Source organism: Camarhynchus parvulus, chromosome 13, assembly GCF_901933205.1.
Source record: "Camarhynchus parvulus chromosome 13, STF_HiC, whole genome shotgun sequence".
NCBI classification, from domain to species: domain Eukaryota; kingdom Metazoa; phylum Chordata; class Aves; order Passeriformes; family Thraupidae; genus Camarhynchus; species Camarhynchus parvulus.
The window spans coordinates 5,133,192-5,156,610 of NC_044583.1; the positions used below are offsets into that span (position 1 = coordinate 5,133,192).

At 39.1% G+C, this 23,419-nt stretch overlaps 1 protein-coding gene across 1 annotated transcript in view; it reads right to left on the reverse strand.

Moving 5' to 3' along the window:
• The window catches only part of LOC115908560 (teneurin-2-like), a 637,472-nt gene that overhangs the window by 171,509 nt on the left and 442,544 nt on the right, over window positions 1-23,419 (reverse strand). Inside the window, exon 5 of the mRNA XM_030957248.1 lies at window positions 8,884-8,930. The gene's annotated coding sequence lies outside the window, so the exon portion shown is untranslated. The remainder of the gene's footprint in view (window positions 1-8,883; window positions 8,931-23,419) is intronic.

Consider the following 23,419-nt stretch of genomic DNA (forward strand, 5'->3'; position numbering starts at 1 on the left):
CATCTGTCAGACCACCAAAACCAAAAGTGTTAAAGCAAAGTAGATCAGGAAACAAGAGAGTGACAAAGTACAACGCACAAGCTGACGGCAACCTGTAAAAGTTTGTACATATTTTTGGCAAGGCCAGGAGGAAAGAAGTGACTGAAATTAGCCAGGAATCAGAAACAGCAGTGAAAAGAGCCTTGGACATGGGCAGTGCACAGCAGCAGGGCTACCAGTGCCACAGATCGACTTCATGACTGTTCCATACCACAGAAAATCCCTGCAGAGAAATGCAGCAAACTGGAGCACACTGGATTCGCTGTAGTTGGGGAAAGTGCACTGTAAATTTCTGATTAGAGAGAAACTACAGCAGAGTTAATTTTCCAACTGCAACTGTAGTTCTGTAACTGTCAACAAAGAGCAAGAGTTTTAAGGGGCAATCCAGAAACCAGCAGGGAAGCATCTCTCAGCTTTTCAAGGTTAATTGAGAAAAGGGGAGAGTTGAGCATACTGGTAGAGCTTGGTAAATTACATGCAATGCTGTTGCTTGAGGACTGCATCTATTCACAGGAGTGAAGAAGATCCACAGAACTACAACTTCTCCCTGGCCTCGTCTCTTTCCGTGGCATTTCACAAATTTCAAGATGTGTTCTTGTCTCTAAAGCTGTGGTCAAGGTTTTAACATATAGATGGTGATGTGTTAATTCTTTAGAAAAACTTGTGTACAGATATACTGTAGCAGTCGTTTTACTGGAAATAACATTTCTGCTTGAAAATAAAGTAGATTGCAAAAATGAATGCTAGAGAAGTCTTAAAAAGACTATGCAGTTAAGTAACGAGTTGTCCCTGTCAGAAAAGAAAGACAGAATTACATTGAGCTTGGAAGTAAATCTTGTCAAACTACATTATGATGGATGTAAGTATCAGTGAAAAAGGTAATGGAAAGTCTGTAACAGCAGTCCATAAAACATTTGACTTGATGCTTATGATGATTAGGCAAATTAACAAAAGTCAGAATTCATTCCGCTCATACAATCTAAAGATAGTTGGAAATCTTCACCTCATTGGAGTGGCATTCAGAATATTACAAAGCTACTTAAACAGACCAGTGATTTGAGAGAGAACAAGCAAATGGCTTATTAAATGCCATGCAGCAAGGGTTTGTTGCTGGTCAATTATGATGGATATGGGTTAATGGCACAGACCAATCCAGCTGCCTTGGTAAGGTGGCCTCATTTGTTCCACAGAGCTGGTGAAGTCAAGGTCAGGCATCTAGTGAAAAAGAACACGGGTGACATTTCAGGTTGGGGGATTGTTTTCTGGAAGGCAGTTTACTATAAGCAGCATTAGTTTGTCCTGGTGAATAACTGAGTACATGCTCTACTGTTCTGGGTTAGTGAAGATGACAGCGGGAAGTAGATGGGTGGTGGAGAGTATCAAAACAAAAATAACCAGAAGTTACATGTCAGAGCAGTATCACTAAGACCAGTGTGGGAACACTGGCTCTGTGTCCACATTCAGGATTAAAGTTACCTATATAAATCCAGAATATCTGAGAGACAATTAATGTAAGTTTTAGAAGAATAACTGTGTCTTATCTCTAAATTGAGTGTCCTAACAGAAGACAGGGAACCTCTTCCTCTTCCTCTTGTTCTCTGTTTAAATTGATCTTGGATTCCTTTAGATATGGTGGTACAGCTTCAATGGAAGGCAGGTTTGTTCCTATCCCTTTTATCTGCAGGTAAGGGTATTCTCCTGGGAGTGGCAGTGAATATGCATGAGGCTGCAGAGAATAACCCAAACACCTAATTTTCTTGGGTTAGGTCTCTAACTACTGGATTAGTCAGTAAGTAGTGACCATAGGCTACTCCTCCTTTAGCAGATTTTAAATACATTAGCTCTGTTTAGTTCTTTGGAGGAAAGAATGTTCATGTTGTTCATGCCTACCTTCAAGAACAAGTTCCAGGCAGCAAATCTGAAGTGAATATGAGTGTATTTCTTCTGCTTTTATTAAGGTGTTTGGGGAACGAGACTGCAGCTGTGTCACTGCCTTGTTGCTGCATCAGCCAGTGCTCCATGGCTGAGCTGAAAAGGCACAGCCTGGAGCCTGCACGTGTTCCCAGCTCCAGTCCTCAATGCCTTCAGGGGCTCTCTCAGAATCACCTTGTCACTTACAGAGCATGCTGACAGGAGAGCATCTTGTCCACTTTCAGAAGGGCCATGGCTCTCTCTTTTCACTCTTCTTTGAAAAATTGACCTTCAGTGTGATTTGAAAGGAAAGAAGAAAGGAGGCAACAAGAAAGATTAGCAGTTTACTGGTGGTAACTGCTGGATGCCTGTCCTCTTGCCTTTTAAGCACGTTTGAATTTTCTAACCTGGAACTGCTGATTTTTCAGTGTGTCCCTATACATCATTATTTCTCTATTAGTATGTAGGTGCTCCACCACACACACTGCTATAGCTTGATCGAAACAGGCATGATAAAAGGATTTCTGGAAGCTGATGCTCTATAAATACATTTTACAATGAAGGTGAAATTTTAGGAGTGCAGCTTGTTAGTAATAGGAACATTTTACCTATGGAATGTGCATTCTGGTCTTGGTTAGATTCAAAATAGGATCTTTCTGAAAGTTATATTGCATCTCAAATGTAAGTTACAGGATTGATGGAGTGGTTACCTGGGGGAAGTTTACTGGTTGGCATTATACAAGAGGTCACTCCAGCTGATAACCATAATTTTTTCCAAGCCTGTAAGCTGGAAATTGTGAAATGCAATGATCCATTGTAACAACATAGGACTCTTCAGAATAAAGAGAGAGCTTATCTTCCTGAACAATGCCTCTCAAATGTTTTAATGTGTTGTAAAGAGGATTATTTTAATTAATTGGTACAATTTCCTACCTTTATCATATATACTGCAATATCATTAGTCAGTCGTGGACCTGATTTAAATGTCCAATTCTCATTCTTAATCCTATATCTGCAATTGCATAGTAAGAAATAATGGAAAAATTAATAATAATAAAAAAATACACATATGAGTATCTCTCTGTTCCAAGGAAGAAACCACACCATGGTATGGGAGAAGTAGCTTTTTATCATGTAGTGAGCACCTAGCAAAGAAGGAGGCATGATACAGAATTTTAACACACTGGAATTACCTTTTTTGGTAATTCAGTAAGTGTGGTGTATGTTTGGCACTGCAATAAGTGAGTTTGTGTCACCTCCTAAATATTGCCAGAAGCTGCGTGTAATTCATCAGACAAAAAGAAAGGAAAGGTGTTGAAATTGTACTAGTATTTTCAGGTAGTTTCCAGTCTCTTTAGCCTTTTTTTTCTTCCCTTCCCTTTTATAGGCAGTCTTATTCTTATCATTGTAAGAATGATAGCCTGTCTTTGAAGTGGCTCAAATGGAAGCACCAAGCAGGTAGAAAGCCACTTGCAATGTGCTTGAACAGCTCTCAACAATGCAAAGCCATCAACAGAGTTGCAGTTTTGGAAGAAGAAGAGGGGAAAAAAAAAGATGGAAAGTCCTTCCACCTGCTCAGTGGAAAGTTAAGAAAATGTGAAGACTTTTATAGGCATGGAATGCTGTTGTACTTTGAGGAATTGCTGTCTCCAAATGAGCATATTCAGTATGCACAGCCATCCCTAGTGGATGCAAAACTCCCCAGAGCACCACCAGTGTGCTATGGTGTGTGTCCTGTACACAACAAACTCTGAACTGACACACCTGACCTTTTTTTTCACTACAGCTGACCATAAATAGTTGAATTTGGAAGACTATGGCTGTCAACAAAGTGTACAGTGGATTAGTACCAGCTGGAAGCAAATGATGAGTCTTTGCTCATCTGGCTGACCAAGAGGAGAATTCACCTATCACAGAAGAATTTTTGTGTTTAAATTGTTCAGCTCTCAGGAAAAAAACACATTGTGGGTGTTAAAATTAGGTGTCACTGTTGCAGAATTGGTGGGATGCCCTGCTTCCAGAGTAGTTACTGTGCTAAGAATGCTTATGTGATGATCCTAAACCACTAATACAATTGTTAAATAAAGACATAAATATCAGAGCCATTCTTCCTCTGTGAATCAGGAGCCAGGTCTCTTACCTTACCTCCCTCTGGCCCACCCAGTTAATGGAGTCATTCTGGTTTCCAATGACTTTTGAGATGCCAGTTCCCAAATACTGAAATCTGAGTATTGCCATTGCTGTTGTAACATTAATGGAAGATACAGTTGTTAACTATTCCTCAGTTTGGTTTGGCAAGCTCCTGTCTGAGTGTAATTGCAATGTTAATTCTCTCAGCCATTTTAATGACTCTGACACCACAGAGCATGAACAGTTTCACTTGTATTCCTGCTGCAATTACTGAGAGGTTGTAGCCATTACATTAAGAAAAACTATTTGCTTTATGTACTTGTCAGTATATGGTTTTTGAGAGTGGAGAAAATACCACCAGGTGATTATGATAAAAACCATGGAGGTCAGGGGGCGTTCTGGATGGCAACAATGAGTTCACTGACAAAGCGAGCTGAGGATAAATTCAACATTTATTTCTGATGTCAGGAGTGGTTTTAGCTCAGCTCTGCGTGAAGTGGTATTGGTGTGGATGAGAAACCCCACAGACACACACTCTGCACGAGATGGAATGAGGCTGGTTTTAGGTAAATGGCACCACACACAGACAGTTCTAGTACCTAGTCTAAGTGAAAGGTCACTTAAATTGGTTTAGTCACAAGTGGTAGAATAAAATATCTGGAACATCATACAGAGAAGGAAAAAAAGGCAAGTAGGAAGGTGTAAAGGATGAAGTAGCTATTTTACATAAGATTGAAATGACTTCAGTCAGTCCAAGATTTGAAGCCAGCCTCAAAAGTGATGTTAAGTTTGCAGTCTGCTTCAGCAGTGAGCCTGTGAACTGGAAGGTGCATGTGAAAATGCAAGGAATAATTGGGGACACAATGATGAGAAAAAACCAAAAAAAACCAACCAACCAACCAACCAACCAACCAACCAAACACCCAAACAAAAAAAACCCAAAAAACCCAAAAACCAAAAAGCAGAAACAAACAAACAACAACAACCAAAAAAATACCAAAAAAACCCCCAAAAAACCAACAAAGAAAGAAAACAAACAAACCAAAACAAACAAAAAACCACTAAAAACCAAGGCAAAACTCGAAGTGTCCAATACATAAACAGGACACGCAGTTTGTGACAGTTTGCCTTCTGAGTGATACACGTCTACCCCTGTATGAACTGCCCATTCAAACTTCACCAACAGAATTTGTTCCTTTTTAAAAAAATCACTCTGGAGACTGTGGGAGGAATTAGAGGGTGGGGAAAGTGGAATTTGTTGTCTAAAAATACTTTCACAGAGCAGTGAATATTTTAGCTTTCACAGGCTCACTTCCCATTATGAAATATAATAGAACAATATTTTTTTTTTCATTTTCTTAGTACACAAGAACTATCAAGAGAATGAAAAATACTAGATAATAATAAGGCAACATTAATTTTCAGAATTGGGATAACATTTTTTTCCAACAGGTAGCATGAATTCTCTGGCATTGCACAGCATTTTAAATAAAATAATTAAATATTAGAGGTGGGTCTTTAAGGAAGCTGTTAGTTAATTTTACTTTTGCTCTGTTCAACCTTAATTTGGCCCCATTTTTCATTGCTAACTTTTATGTTCTGTGCCTTCTTATGCCCTCTTTTCTTTAAATGCAAAGTGTTTCCTTGAAAAGGACTTCCATACAAGCACACAAAAGTATTCAGCTGCTTAATTTATCTTCTGACAAAATCCAACCACTCCATTCAGGATCAGAGCCCTTTTTTTGCTACTGACTAAAGAGGATGACACAGTCCTCTCTCTGTGAAGGTCGTGGTTTAAGTGCCTGATTTCCTGAATACTGTATGAAAGAAGGATGATGAACTTAGCTGTTATCGGCTACTTTGTGTGAGGAAAGGTGCAAGATAAAGAGGAACTTTTCATGCCTGATCTCCTTTCATTATCTGTTGTGTTAAACTGCACTGAGCAGTCCCGGAGAAGCCCAATATTTAATGCATTGGCTATAGCAGCACTGGGCAATAGATTTATAAAGTGATATGGTAGACACAGTTTACTTGCTGTAAATATGTATAATGCAAAGAAACACGTCCATTTATCACTTCTACCAGTATGAACTCCTGCAGTGCAAAAAGAAATTAAGGCAGCCATGGAAGAATGGGAAGTTTGAGGAGGAAATATGTTTTCAGGGATGTGTAATCTACAATGTGTGTTTTCAGGTTACAAAAATACCAATAATCACTAAAGAAATTATTTTTTCATCACTAATGAAGCATGATTTTTAACTGTAGATAAATAGGAAGGAATAACCCAAAACCTAATTTAAGGGTTTATTATTTCTGGATGTTTTATAAAGTTGAAATTTAAAATGCTGAAAAAGGGAAGAGAATGCAAGTAATCCAAGGAATAAGAGAATATTTACTCAACCAGATTGGTTTAATGTGTGTTTTCTTTTCTGTTGTTTTCTTATTTTAATGCATATATATCATTTTTAAAAATGTCATGTTTGCCATATAAAATCTGCCAACTTAGTGATCCACAATTTCCTTCTAGGTTTAATGTCACTTCACTGTAATTTTTCTGTATTTTCAAACAGTTTCATTTTCTGTGCTCATTAAAGCAATTATTTCTTTGCCTCCAAAGGAATTTGAAAATGCTGGTTAGCACCAGTACTTGCTAAGCAAGTTATTTTATTCTTCCTATTCTTTTCCAAAGGCTTGTAGATATACTTCAGTTATTTAAAATACTTGTGTCAGTGCTCTCACATTATTCAGTGTAAAATGTGAAAATGGCACATTTTCACACTGATACACTTTTGCAGAACTGACATTTGTGAAACTGTATTTATTATTTTTTCTCTGCATTCTTCTGTCCTATTAGTGTTAAAAAGGTGCAGGGGATCCTTTGTACTATTCCTGTCATAAGCTATTCCTAGGCTAATTTCTGATTTCAGGAAAAAAGAAGGTGTAAACTGAGACTGTCAGATCCTCAATGAGAGCATATATGTGGGATATAAAGGTACCTCAAAAAGAGAACTTCAAATTCTTTCACTGTCTCCTGAGGAACCTGAAACTTTTTTTACTAATACCAATATTACTTTTTTCCAAATTTTCACTGTTGAAATAGTAAACTGATATGGGAACTCTGAAATATAATATAGTCAGTATAAAAACTTGTACAAAAAATATAGAAAATCAAATGCAGTCTTTACATTGCTACTCAGATTCTGGAACAGGAATTCACTCATCCTTGAGTTCATCATACACAATTTATCCTGAGAATGCTGCAGTCTCTCAGGTCTGATGACCTGCTTCACTTAGAGAAAAACTGACTTTTCCAAATAAATATGACTCTAAATATAATTAAGGATATGTGGCAACTCTGTAAGAAGACACAATCTATACTAATTCATTAATGTTCAAATTCAAACTCCAACACGTCTGACAATGGGCCACACAAAACTTGGTGTCTGTCCATGACACTGATTGTTACTCCTGGCATAATTAAGCTTGCCTCTGGCAATTAATCACCTGGAATGCCAACAAACGGTGTGTTTATGTTCATTAGCTTCCTGCATGGGAGCCTGACCTTTGTGCTGGGGAGCAGGAGCTGCAAACACCCATCTGGCTGCTGAAGGGATGAGGATTGCCTGGAAGAGAGGAGGAGTCCATGGAAGGGATGAGGATTCCATGGAAGGGACCTGGATTCCATGGAAGGGATGTGGATTCCATGGAAGAGATGTGGATTCCTTGGAAGGGACCTGGATTCCATGGAAGGGACAAGGACTCCCTGTAAGGGAGAAGAATTCCCTAGAAGGAAAGCGGATTCCATGGAAGGGACAAGGATTCCATGGAAGGGATGAAGATTCCCTGGAAGGGACACAGATTCCCTGGAAGGGACAAGGATTCCATGGAAGGGATGAGGATTCCCTGTAAGGGACACAGATTCCATGGAAGGGAGAAGGATTCCCTAGAAGGGAAGCAGATTCCCTACAAAGGACACAGATTCCCTGTAAGGGACACAGATTCCATGGAAGGGACACAGATCCAGCCATCCCAGGGGCTGCCTCTCTGCAAGGGGGCCAAAGGCAGCTCCAAAGGGCTGGGCCGGCACTCTGTGCATTTAAATGTGACTCCATAGCCATAGGAAACCCAAGTCTGTTTAAGACTATGATTTTGCATTTTCAGCTTCCTCATATATTTTAATGAAAGACAAACAGAATTATGGACAGTGCAAATTATTTTTCTCAAGTGTGAAAGAAAAGAGAGGATGCCAGGCAAATTTATTTGCTTTTGTTTGCGTCTCTTTTTCCATGATTATCTTAACAAATGAGTTTACTAGCAGGAATGTTTGGTAAAATAATGAAGCAAATATTGTTAAATATTGTGATTATTCATAGCAGAACCTATAAGTCATGTTTCTCCAGTTGGAAAAGAGAAATGTGTTGCACAACCTACATATCCATTCAAAAAGAGCTTGAATATTCAAAAAGCTCTGCTTATGAATGAATTACATTAAAAATTATGCATAGATATTATTCAGCAAACAGTTTGAACATATACATCAGAAAAACTAGTTTGTTTGGAAAACTTGCAAGCACATAATGGAGCAAAGAAATTATTCATTATGAATTATTTGCACAGCATCTGTCTTACTTTCTCATGTTAATTGCCTCTGCTAAACCACATTTTCACCCCCTCAGTATGTAAATTTAAATGATTTTGCATATTCTCTGAATATCCAGTAAATGCAAGTTTCATTACCTTACTGCTTACATTTTTTTCTCTCTAATTGTACTGGCATTTATATAATTTTAAAATTTGACCTACCAGCTTCCTGTAGATTGCAACCTTTTCCTCTGGATTCTGATTATTGCCTAAAAAAGAAAAAAACCCCAGATATTGAAAAAATTAAGCCCATGCACATTGACTGCATTTGTGAAAGATCTCGTAAGGTGTGTGTTAATTCCTACTGCGTGTATAAAAGCTAGGGCTTGTTTTTAATCACAACACTTTAAATGTAATTATTATAAATCTAGGACATGACCCACAATTGATTGGAATTAACACAGAAAATTTTACTGACTTCTCAGAACTTAGAGCAGAGCTCCTACAAGAACTGGGTGATGTATCACCATATCCTTTTGTGATTCTACACTCTTGTGTAGAATTATCTGTTCTACAAATACAAGCTGATATATCAGACAGTCTGACTTCCTGTAAAAATATCTTTTTTCCCCCTGAATTTTGCGAAATTTTCATCCTTAGACCACTGACTCATGTTGTCTCTCAAACACCATGGGAAGAAAATGTGCACATGGTATCCTGTCTTTTCTTTGCCATCACTTCACACCACCAGCAGAAATAAGAAATGTCTTGTCCAAAGCTGTCTGCTCTTAGAAAATAAATGCAAGTTTAACCCTTCAGGCCTGTGAACAGAAATGATCCCCTGGCACAATCTGTCCCCTGGGTCACTGAGAATGGGCCAGCCAAGAGACACATCAGGACTGTCTCCCCTTTATCAGCACACACTTTGGTAGAGACCTGCAGAAAGCACTCAGGAGGCCTCAGTGCTGTGCTTAGAAGCCAAGCTCTTTGAGAAACACAAATACACACTTTTCTAATGGCACAAAACCTTCTGGTTAGTATTCCATCCTCAATGTACCACAAAATACATAACCCCTGAAATTATTGTTTCTATTTTACACTGAGGTTACAAAACTCTGTGTTAACATGGGTAGAACTAAACATCCTTATTCATGTATTTGCTGAGGGCAGAAACCTGGCTGAATGCTTACAGGAAATGTTTTGCAACAGCCATTAGTCCTTTGCCAAGGCACAGGAAGCAGATGTTATTGCCTGCACATCACTACTAAAAACTCAAGTTTTCCAGCATCCTCATGGATTAAAACACGGGAGAAGAACTCAGGATATAGTGTTATGTTACAGTATTTTTTCATCAATCTGAAATTTCCCTAACTTGTGCTCTACAGGTATTTGTGGGCCATAACGGAATTTCTGTCTTGAGAAGTTCCCAGTGCACCCCAGAGACCTCAGCAGTATTTTCTGCTGCTGATCCATCCACCCTTCTGTGCTGTAATGCACCAGGCCTGGCTGTCAGATCACATCTGAAATGAGCAGCACCAATGCAATTTTGGGCCTCATCTTCAGCAACTCATTTTTTTGTAATATACCTTTAGGCTACTAAACATATCTATAGGTATCTCCTCAGGACAGGATGTGCTGTCCTGTATGCTTTAGCAGTTCAGTGAGCTGAGCTGATTCAAATGAGCCTTGAAATGTTAAATACAACTTGTAATATCAAACGCTCTCATATCAAATAATTTTCTTCCCCTGGATCCTAGGGAGATTAAGGACTCATGCAGTGACTGAAATGTCCACTACTTACATCAAATACCCCAGCACTGGCTATATCATTATCTGCTCACTGGAGGAACGGCTGAAAAATACAACTTCTGACTTTATTTGTAAATCAAGCATTTAAGGAGCATCTATCAGGTCCATATGGCAACAAGTGAATGTGAAATGTTGAGTAACTGTGTCACAGTGTGACCAAAGCCTTCATGTACAACCCTGAGGTGATGTTTTCTTTTTAACTGGTGTAGAAATTAATTTTGGGGTGACAGACCAAACTAAATGCAGTATGGCTGCACTTCAAATTTTCCTTCCTTCTGCTTATCTCAAAGTCCAGAGAAAAAAGTTGTTTCTTCTTTATTGTTTTTCTGGTTTTGCTTTCATATCTTGCAGCAGTGTTTGTTTACAGCTTGCTTACCTTCCTTTCCTTCTCAGCCGAATTAAGATGAAGTCTTGTTTGAATCATCCAAAATGCCTTCACCCAAACCTCTCCTGTGTGTTCAGAATTGAAGAGTGGGAACTATCAAGGCATTTGCTGCTTCTCTTCACCCCCTTTGCTTTGCAGATGCAGAAGAGACACTTACAGAAGGGTGCTTGACCTCCTGGGCCTGCCCTGTTTGCCAGTGCATCCCCTGTGTCCCAGTGCTGAGCCTGAGCTGGGTCTCCTGCCCTAATTCTGGCACCTTCTCACTGACACACATTTTTGTGCTATAATTAACTTAATTATCATATCATAAAGCAGCACCATGATTTAGATCTATGCACTTCATGGTAGCCTTATAAAAACCAAATATTTTGAAAGGTAATTAGTAAGGAACTCAGTGTGAAAACCAGGAGGTTGTGTTTTCCAGGACTGGCATTCTCATTGTAAATGCAGTCACACACAGGATCAAATGGCTCTGGAGATGCTGTTTGAAAAACTCTGAGAATGGCAATAGACTATAAGTGGGCAGACCTCAGTGTTGCAAACAACTAAAAGAATTATATTAGCATATAGAAAATAACCCTTCCTAAATCACATTTATTTCAGGATCCTATTTCAGGAGAAAATGTGGAGTCTTGATACCTCTGTGGAACAACTGTTAACTGCATAATGACAGTCACAGCATACAGAAATGAGTAGGGAGTACTTTCATGGAAAGCATATTGTCATTTTCCTTGCACTGAAAGTCAAAGGCAATTAAAACATAATTTAATTAGAGAATATCTTATCAGCTGTAAAAAGTAAAATTGATTGATATGCAGTGTAGGGATAACTTGGCTGCTGCTATTTGTAAAGTGATGCTGAGGCTGACAAATTAGTCACTTGGTTTTTTTATTTGATAATTTCATGTATTTTTATATTTTCTTTCACCACTGAAAGCATTTAATTAGCTAATGTTTGATTGCTCATTGTTTGGAAATGGAAAATGTTACAACTCCATTGTGATTTGAAGAGTTGTTGGCCTTGAGATTAAGCATCTTGCATGACTACATCCTGCTCTCTCATTACTAAAAATATTTATCTGATAATAGGATTTTTCCTATGATTATTTTTGTCTGTGTTACCATCCAATAAGATGTTTTAGTCTCCAGCTTAAACATCACATGAAGCTGGAAGCAGGTCAGCATAGCTGAGAGCAGCTCCAAACGAGTGAGCAATCTCCTCACTTGGAAGAGTCTGTATCACTGACCCAAGGGCTGAATTTGGCCAGGCACGGAGGAGCCAGTCAGGAGGGATGAGCACTGATAAGCCAGCAAACCTACTTCTATTTTTGAAAAGCCACAAAACAAAAGGGATAGCCAATTTATTTGTTTTTTCTTAAAACATCCCTTTTCTATTCATTAAACCTGAAATTTGTCCTCAGTCATTACTTCAGTAATGAGTTGCAGGGTGGCTTGAGTTCATAAATATTAAAAAAATATCCAGGTGTCCTTTTCTGTTAATTCTATTCATTAAAAGAGGGAGAGTTGATGACATGGCCTCATGTTTTTTTGGCTATTTCCAATATTTCTCTTCTGCTAAGAGAATACAAGCAGACTAATGTCCATATGGATTCCAAATTATTGTATTACTTCCCTCACAATGAGCACTCCTACAAGAAAATCCTAGGATTTTCAAAGGACTGGTAAATAAATTCATTAAATAAATAATTTAAATTAAAGTTATAAATTGAATTAATAAGTTAAATTAAATTCATTACTTAACTAAAACCAGATGCCAGTGCTTTAGGGGTGGGATTCCTGAACTTTGTAATGCCTCTGTCCATAGAACTTCTACTGCATTTGTAGAGATTAACTGGGTAAAGTAAGAGATTAATCTTTGCTTGACTAAAATAATACCTTCAAGGTAGATTTTGTTGTTGTTGTTGTTGTTTGTGTGTGGTTTTTGGTTTGTTTTCTTTTTAAAGTTTTCAGGTCAGTTTGGTTTTTTTCCCATAGACAAATCCATTCTTCTTGGGTTTACCAAAATCTTTTTGGAGTGTGGCAGCTGTGGTTTTTCCCTGCTAGGAAAATCTCTATAGGGGTCTTTATTCCTGTGAAGCCCAGTTTTCTATGTGGGCTAACTTCTTTCAGAGTGGAGGCCCATAACAATTGCATATGATTAATAAGGTAATTTCTGCTTTGCTCAAGGAAAGGATATCAGTGCATGTGTTCACCTTTTTATATTAGAATCAATTTCAGAGGATAGGTTTTCATATTAAATAGGTTATGAATAAGAATGGTCTCATTTAGATGCAAGAAAATATACAGAATTCTGTATAAATATTCTAACAGTCTGAGAAGGGAAAATAATTTGAAGAAGTAACTCATTAGGTCTGACTTCACAGTGATACATTTAATTGAAAAAAAAACCTAAATCAATTAGTTGTTTCTCAAATTGTTGGAGACAACTGCTCTCAGGTCTGTCAGGTGTTTTATATATATATGTATAAAAGATAGACAATAGATATCATAATAATGCAATTGCTTCTATGTCAGCTGGTGTTTAGGAGCTGGTTGAAAAAAAATATTTCATTTGAAAAAATCACATGAAAAGCTGCAAAAAACCAACACCATGTTACTGGAGACTCATAAGTACACTACTAGAGGTGTATATTAACTACACAGTCTACTGCAGTTGAAAATGTCCCTGCTCAGGGCAGGGGCCTTAGATGACCACAAAAGGTTTCCTCCCACCCTAACTAAGTGATGATTCTCTGATTCTCTGAACTAATACCAGAAATCAATTTAAAAGTTTTTGAACAAAACCACTGAGAAAGGCTTTATCTGCATCCAAAAGGGATGTTTCATAAAAAGCCATGCAGTTCGTAAGTTAAAATATTAAAGAAATAAACCAGGAATTAGTTATTTCACCAATTAAAAGTAATCATCAAGCAGCAGTTACAGCCTAATAAAATACCTCTGGGTTTTGCTGCTCATTATAAACATCTCTGTACTTCACATACTTTGTACCCTGGATGTATTAAAAGCACCTGAAAGCAGTAGGTTTGCCAAAAAGGCATGATCACCTTTAAACAAATAACAAAACAACTTCTCAGAAGTGATGGCAGGCACGAGCAGTGTGCACAAACTGTTAGCTCCCCTCCAATTAATTTTCCAAGATGCTTAAAGCTCTCATGCTCATCTGTGGAGATAAAAACCTTCCCCAGTCTGTGCACGAAGGTGCCATTGTTTTCCTTATTGCTGTTGAAAATACTGTACCACTCTTGAGTGAGTGTGTAAAGAATTCAGAAAGAAAATGGCAGTTTGTGGAATTAATTTTGTGCTTTCAGTGTATTTCACACAACTGGGGCTGGGTTCTGCCACTGCATCCACAAACAGGCTCCCCACAGGTGCTCACACCAGTGGGCTCAAGTGTCTGCAGGAACACAAACTGTACTGTGAGGAAGAGAGTGAGACTCCTAATTTAAAAGATCCAGCTGTATTTTTGAGTCTTCATTACCTTTACAGGGAGTAAAGAGCAGTCTAAGCCAGCCAGCAAGATAAAAGCCTCCTCTCTTCAGTTACAAGGAGATCTATAAGAGGGATATCTGCTCTTTGCTTTATTATTTTGTGGGTTTTTTATGGGGAAGATAAGGAATATCTTAAGGAACATATTGCAGGAATCAAATTTACTGAAATAGTTTAACTTTATATATTGATAATCAAAAATATTTTTGTTTAGCCTAAAATTTCCCCTAGGGAAAAAAAAAGATTATGTGATATATGTGATGTAAAGACATTTCTCCTAAATACATATTAAAGACGAGTTCATTACAGACAAACAATAAATTCTGGGAATGCAATTCTCTAACAGCCTGGAGGAGATGGCTGTTTTAAACAAGAGTGATTTCATGAGCCAATATACATCTGGGAAGCTGAAGAATGCTGGCAATGTCCACTTCGGTGGCAGCAACCACACAGTCCAAATCTATGTGTGCCCAAATCTCCCTTTCCTGTTTAAAAATCCTTCTCAAATCATCTGATGCTAGCAGGAGCCTGTCAGATGTTGTTATGAATTACATAAGATAAAAAAAAAGATTGTGAGGAAGGCTCTGCATGGTGACAGAATGTGTTTTGAGTATATGAGTATATCATGTTTCTTTTGAAAATTGCAGAACCATTGGGTTTTTACTAATGTGAACAATTTCTTAAAAAATGCTTAATACTTCCTACAAGAAACCTGCAAATAAGAAACTAGGGCAGGCAGTAATGTATTTTGATGCATATTTCACTCAGAAGAGTTCCAAAGCCTGACACAAACACTGCTGATCATGGCCTGCAGTAGACTCAAGGATAATCACTGCTCTAACAGGAGCTTTGTCCCACCTTCCCAATGGCAGGTTTCTAATAGAGTACAAGAAATCCTCAAAAGTTCCTTATGTGATGGCAGACCTGACTAAAATGGTAATGGATTTTTTGGCCAAGAAACTCAATATAAAGGCAAATAGACAAGAGCTGTGTTAGTCAAACAGAAGTTATTGGGCTCAGAACAGAGTAAATGGATGAAATGACAGATATGCTGGAGAGAAGGTCAGGTTACACGGTGTAGTGATCCCGTTTGGCCCTCAGCAGGTGATCCTGCTGCAAGTCTGTGATTTCTGTATCTCTACTGATTTATTTGTGAGCCCATACACAGTAATGATACCTGTGCCTGATTACTGGCAGCATTTGGCCATGAATGATGTCAGTAAAAATGTGTTTAAGTAGAATTATGACTTGCATGTTCTTAATTTCACGGCGAGATCAAGGCCTAAGGAGGAGAACAGGCATATTAATTTCCTAATGGGAAAGCATAAAGTGCATTTTTGTTCACTGTTTCCCACCATTGGTATTACCAGTGCAGCTTCTCTGCAGCAATAAAAGAGCTGGAACAGAAAAGTCCCAGGAGCTGTAACATCAAAAATCTGTGGGTTTTTTTCAGAGCCCTCCAACTGGCATTGTGCTGTGTGCTAACATTCACATCCCAGCTCCCTCCAAGGAGGCACTGCTGATGTCACTGGCAATTTTGACAAGAAGTCCATTCATGTGCTGACTCATGATGATTTACAGATGATCTCCATGCAAGTCAAATTTTTACAAAGAAATCAAGCAGTGTCATGAAGTAAAACCAGAGTTCAGAGCTCACCTATTTCTGGTTCTGATTCCTGACTCTGTAAAATGGACATTTATTGTGGATTTCATAAAATGATGCAGTTGGCTTTTTGCTTTCAAGCAATGCTAAGAAAAAATGAAAACTAGTAAATTACAGTATAAATATCCTGGAGACCTAACTCTAAACTATTGCAGCCTCACAGAGCCCACTGTTCCACATACATGCTTTTTATTTTATATGCATATTATAAAACTGGTGCTTAAAGAAATCTGTGTCATACAAACTTGTAATATCAAATATTAATCTTTGATAATAACACAACGCAACTAAAGATCCATCTGAATATACAGAAGGGAAAATCTTGCATTTATACTTTGTATATCCTTCTGCTCTTACAAATATTTTGGGTGTTTTCACAGACCAGACTTTCCTCATCACCCAATTTTCAAAAAAATGTCCTGAAAGATACCTGAAGCTGTTCACCAGGATACAATAGTTATTTGTATGTAGTTTCCCACTTTTTTCCCCACTATAAGTAAACACAGTATAATGATATATGGGAGGAAAAAAAGCCTGCAAATATATACAAGAAAGCATACAAGCCCCCTTACTAAAATAAAGTCAGGAAAACTAGTCTTACTTTCTAAAGACTTATGGTCTCCTATAACAGATATCCATGTTCAATTGTATTAATATCATTATTTGAGCCAGAAATATTGCTTTAGCAGGCAATCTGTCCAGAAGATTTTCAAACATTCCATAAAGGGGATTTTGGTTGAGAGAAAGTGTTTGCTATACATATTTTTTTGCTACTCTATCAGTTTCTGGTTTGTTATTCTTAAAAAGGGGCTTTGGCTTTGCTTAGTCTTCACCTATTTGCTGTTCATTAGTCAAAGCAAACGAATTGGAGTCATGTGATAATGTCAAAGCTGGCTGACAGGATAAGTAAAATTACATAAATGACCACTGGGGCATGAATTGTAAGTAACTATCAAACATAAATACACAGTTAACATATGAAGATAGGTTAGGTTTGTGTCAAAATGCACCAAAAGACTCCCACAAAAGACTCAATGAAACCAACAACTAGGGATTCTAGAAGTTTACCAATATGTTACCCCAACAAAAAGCACAATTTTAAAAATAGTTATTTTCTTTTGGCATATTCTAAATAGCACATGTCACAGTAAAAACAACTCACTTAAACATTCTAACAGTCAGTAAATGAACTAAACAGTGTTTCCCAATGACTGGTCAATAGCTTGTCATGCTGTTTACTTGGCATTCCAAAGGATTGCTCAGATATTTTATTCATATGTTGAAAGTTGCAAGTGGTAACCACTGGACTGGATAAAATCCTACAGAGTAAAATGTGTTCAGATTAGGCACTTATAAGTTTAGTTTCATAGTTTAATAAGTCTTTACAATTATACTAGCAATGAAAACAGGCAGGGTAATTAAGTTTCTGAAAGAGTAGCTTTGGTTACACCAGCAAGCATTTAAGAAGTTGAGGAGTGTGCCAGAGGTTTTAGAGAAGTGCAGATAAATATCATCTGTAGCCCTTCCCTTGCCCACTGATGTACTCACTCAGTCAGAGAAGCTCAGGACAATTCTTCTGAACTTTATGAAGGGGTAATTAATTTTGAATTCTGACATCTTATCATGTATTTCTGCCTCTCAGTAGATGAAAGGACAGGAACAGCATGGCAATTCCAGGAGAAAAGCAAGAACTATCTCAGCCCCATTGAACCCAGTGCCTGCACAGCCCCTGTCCTGCTCTCCCAGGCACCAGGCAGCACTCCAGGGATGCTCACATCCCCCAGCCCTGCCCTCTGTGGTTTCTAAAGCAAAAATCTTGGTCCTGGTTTGGATTGTTGCTTTCTTCCAGCACGTTCAGCTGTGCTGTAATACGTCATGGTGGAACATGTGAAAGCTCATGAGGATAACCAGAGAGGAGGGCAGAAATGAGAAGCATTTCTGATACCCTGAGGCATCATTTGCTAAGACTGCTGGCCCTTGGTGTTCTTTATAGGCTATTTCTTGTTGAAATCTAGCACCAGGAGGATTTTCATTGCAAGTTTTTCCAGGAATGTTATTCAGAGATAGTAGGTAATCACTGAATTTCATATTAACAAGCTATGATGTTAAATAAAGTACTGAAAATCTTAATCAAAGTTATGAGTATCAACAAGAAGCAAAGTAGCTGATAGATTAGCTGCTGAACAAAAGTTTTCTATGATTAATTATATTATAGTGCACTAATTTAGTTTCCTCGATCTATAACTTCAAATATCTATACTAATTAGTTGCCAACCTACAATATAATAAATGAGATAATGAAATAAAGATGTTTTAAATATCCATTTCTATTACATGCACAATTCGAAGCATGTTAACGGACAAGATGAATTCTGATTATTTTTTCTTAAGGATATATTAGCATTTCATTATATACATGAATGCCAAACAATACTTTCCCACAAGAATAATGTTCAATTACTAAATCTGCAGGAATTTGAAAATAAAATACTGCACATTAGATGGAGGCTGGCATGGGTTAAGTTTACAGAGACATCACACTTTTCTCCATCACATTTTCACCTGCTCATGTGATGCAGTTTTGCTTTGATGGAAAATTCCTTTGGGTCTTCTTGGTGTAAAGCTGTTGGTGCTTGCAGCAAAATTTGCAGAGAAAGTGGTGAACAGAGAACGTTTTCACTCAGTTGTTAAACCAGAGAAATATCCACAGCATTTTTCACAGTTCATGAAAAGGACCATCAATTTCTGTTAGCTTTGTTCAATTTGGGAACAAGTTATACAAGCTTATTTTCTTCTATGAATTTGGTTGGGGGAAAAAAACACGTTATTTTCTGAATTTGTTTTAGAAAACTGAGCTCTTAGGTTCCAAATTTAGACTGAAGGAATTGTAATATCCCCCATGGAAGCTGAAGAAACTCTTAAGGAGCCTTGGATTGAGGCAGTATTATTCATTTTCCTGAAAGCAGTGATGACAGTCAAAGCACGAGCAGTGTGGCTTGTTTTATATATCAACCTTGCATGTTTGCCTGTCAGCTTTGTAGTTTGTCATCCACAGCTTTGCCTGCAAATAGCATGAACTTTGAGGATAGCAAGCTGAAATGAAAGACTCACTGCCTCCTATTGAGAAGAAGCAGGGCCACCAAGGAATAGCAGAATTTCTGTTTATTCCACTTCTTGTAGCCTAAGTTGTGGAAAAATATTTCATTACTAGTAGAAACATAATACAATTCTGTTAATGGTAGTATAATTTGTTGTTACTATTTGGAGGGAATCTGTGAATAATCTAGCTCCTATAACAGATGAAATCATAAAAGAAAATACTAAATGCAAAATCTGATCTACAAAAGCAAAGAATGAGCTGGAACAGCTGCAATAGCTTATTATAAATACTTGCCAGAATTGTTCAGCTCTGGCAGTGTTTGTCAGCTGGAGTGCAGTGGTTCTGGAGGGAGGTGAGTTATCCCTCCTGTCTACGTGGAGAAACAACACAGCTAAGTGAGCAGAAATGCACAAAATGCCCTGGTTTGTCACGGCAGGGTTTTACTGATGGGACAATTCTCAGAGACAGAAATCTTCCACCCCTCCAGGCAGTGCTGCCAGAGCAGTGCCTGGCCAGGCTGGAGCACACAGGGAGCTCAGACTTCTATCCCTGCAATCTTTCTATAAACCTTATCAGTTGCTGGGGTTGTTTTCCCTCCCACAGGTGTGAGCTGCAGATGTGTGGTCAGTGCTGCTGTCTGGGTACAACCTGCAGAATTTTCTCCTCATTCTGCCAGGGCTGGGAATTGTACCTGCCCTGAGCAGCTGCATTTGTGACAAGACACATCCCATTACATCCCATTTACAACTTACCCAGTCAGGTTAGCATGGAGAACATGAGTTTGCAAGGTGAAAAAGATTTGTATCATGTGAATTGGAAAGGAGATACAAACATCCACCAACGTTTAAAATAAATTTGCTTTAATTAAAACTGACATACTCTGAGTTCATTAGTCTGAAGTTCTATAGCATGTCAGCATTATGTTAGAATCATTTTAAATATGCAGGAAACACATCATAAGGCTAAGTTCACACACACTTGCAGTTATATTGGTCAAACAGCACTAATCAAACTGTTTTATTTGGTGTTTGATCTAAAGCCCATGAGAGTCTGGCTATTGCATTCAGTGGGCATGGACTTCAACCCTTGATGAAACAGTGCTTGATCCTTGTATAATTCCATTATTTATGTTACTTGCTGAATATATTGTTTCTTAGATAATTCTTTACAAGTAACTACCAATAGATAGAACACTTAAAAAACTCAGACCACTTATTGTTGCAGTCTTCCTTTTCAACTCCTTCAAATCCTGCTTATGAGTACCTACCTGCTTCCCTGGTGTCAGGGGAAAAAGGGGGTTTGTCAGTAACAAGAAACATTTAGATACCACTGAAAGACTTCTGCAGGCTCTTAGCTACAATGCATCACATCTCTTAGGTTCATTTTAGAAATGCTATTTTAGCCACTGGTGTTTTATCAAATTAACTGCTGCAGTGTGGCCATATTTTACTGGGAGTCACAGGTACCCAACACAGCCATGCGTGTCAGCAGAAAGGTGGCATCAGCTCTTTTCACTACATTTGCCCATGTCTGGTCAGTTTGGTCATTGTCACACAAAATCAGAGACTGGCTGGGGGTGGCAGGAACCTCTGGGGATCATCTTGTCCCTGCTCAAGCAAGGCCACCTCAGAGCTGCTGCCCAGGAGCACACCCAGACAGCCCCTGAATGTCCCCAGGAGTGGCCACCCCCAGGCCCTGCAGTGTTGTGGTGTGATGTCAGGGTTGGCCTCAGATACCCCAGGTTCCTCCCTGATAATTCCCTGCCAGGTGTGTCAATCACGCCTCCTTTCCTCACCCTGACCCCTCCCAGCACTGTCTGTCAGTCCTGGCATTCCAGAAGGGCGTTGAGTGATTGGCAGAGTCAAAGGACGCCCTGTACCCCTGGGGGGCATTGGGCCATCCAGGTGTCCTTTGTCCCTTTGTCCCTCCCCTCCTGTCCCTGGCTGGTGGCTCCCTGCCCCTTCCCTGCCCCTCTCCCCGGGGTTAAAGGAGCAGCAGCCACGGGCTCAGGGAGTTCTGCTGGAGCTGCTGCTGCATTCAGAGGCCTGTGGGCCAGAATAAAGCTCTGGATCCAAACCCTCCATCAGAACCGACTGCTTTCCTTCACCATCACCTTAAAGCTTCTCTGGCAGAGGCAAACCCAAGGAGCAGCCCCTGTTATGGGGGGAAGCTCCATCCCAGCACCACCAGAGCTCCTGCAGGCCTGGACTTGTCCGCATGGGCCCAGCTGCAGCACCCAGACAGCCAAAAGTGTCTGTGGGGTGAAACACCACACACCCAGCCAGCCAAAAGTGTCTGTGGGGTGAAACACCACACACCCAGCCAGCCAAAAGTGTCTCTGGGGTGAAACACCACACACCAGCCAGCCAAAAGTGTCTCTGGGGTGAAACACCACAGACCCAGCCAGCCCAAAGTGTCTCTGGGGTGAAACACCACACACCCAGCCAGCCAAAAGTGTCTATGAGGTGAAACACCACACACCCAGCCAGCCAAAGGTGTCAATGAGGTGAAATCACCACAGCTGCCATCTTTCGGTCAAGCAGCAAGGGCCAGACAAGCTCGGGCATGTCCCATGCAGCTGTATTGGTAATAACTCCAATACTGCAGGGACCCTGCTGCAGTGCCCAGTGACCCTCACAGTGACCCCCACAGAGCCCCCTGTGCTTCACTTTGGGCCTGCCACTGGAGCAGTGCTGAGGGAAGCCTGGCTCCATGTTCCTCACAGCTCACACACGTTCCTGAGACCCCCAAGCATTCCCTTGGACAGGCTGGAGATGGTTCAGCCCCTCCAGCACCTTCCTGGCCCTTTGCTGCACTCTCTCCAGTACCTCCAGATCTCTTTTCTACTGGGGGGCCCAGAACTGGACACAGTGCTGCAGAAACCACAAGGATAACATTTACTCACAATAATACATAAACTAATACTGTTATTGAATTATGAGAACTTATAGCTCAAAAAAAATTAGGAAAATCGGAGTCAAATGTTTGAACATACAGACACAAAGGGAATGAGATTTCAGGTGCATAACTGAGTAAATGAATGCAGAGAACTTTTTGCATGCTAAACAATAGAATAGTAAGCAAATCTGTGGTGGAGAGGATGAAACATGGCAAACCACCCATTAATAAGTATCTATTTTCCTTTACAAATGCCTAATTGTTCAGCAGAGTAATTTAATGTTCTGTATTAAGCTAAGAGGCACACAAATTTAAATACCCACATCAATGGGCTCTGCTCAGTATTCCCTGCTCATTCCCACCAAAACATTCACAAACCTCAGCAGAGAATTTTCCTGAGATGTTTTGTACCCAGCACATGAGCCCTTAAATCTCTGAAGTTGATTTTTCTACCAAACCACAAAACTGTCTTTCTATCCTTTTGTTAAGAATCCTCTCTGTCCATGTACTTTATCTCTTACATATGCCAAAATGTAACTCAATTAAAGCTGAAGAATGAAAATACCACAGTTTAGGGCAAAGTAAAAAAAAAATAAAAAAAAAATCACTAAGTCTTTATTAAAGACACCCAAATAAAGCCAATGATAAGTACATATTTTTCAGGTGAAATAGGAGGCTTGAATTGGAAGCCCATGGAAACACTTGAAAAGCAGCTGCTTTTCAAGCAGCCATAAAACCAGAGGAAAACACTTCCAGGCAAAGCAGAAAGCCTGTAAGGGAGAGAGGAGATCTACTGAATGAACAGCAACTGAAAGGAACCACTGTGTAGAAAAGTGGCATTGCAGAATAGTTAAATGACAAGTCTGTAAAGCTCAACTCAAAAAATGTATATATAAAAAATATGAATACCTCAAAAGTTAATGGTCCATAATGCTTGATGCCAACAGGATGAAATCAAGTAAAGGAAAGGGATGAAACAAGGGTCAATGACAAATTATTGTATGGTATTAATTTTAGGAAAATAAAGACAAGGAGGATTTAGCCACACTAGAAGTTCATGTACTGATTAACAGTAAATTGGTAACTGCAGTAGCTTGGAAGTTAACAGTACTGAATAATAATGAACTTAAAAAGTAAGTAGCTGAACTTCTTACAAGGTATGCTATTTCTTATATCATGGTGAAATGGAGAAGGTAAAAATGTTCCTATCTTAAAAAGTAAGACAAGCAAAGTCTGCATAACCAACAAACCATCAGATAACCAACAAACACAGCACTTGAAGGACATATGTTCATGAAACACCAAAACAATGAGAAGGTCAAACACCTGTAATCCCCAATTTACTGTATGAAATGAAGAAGCATTCAATTGGAACATGCAGAGATCACATTCCACAT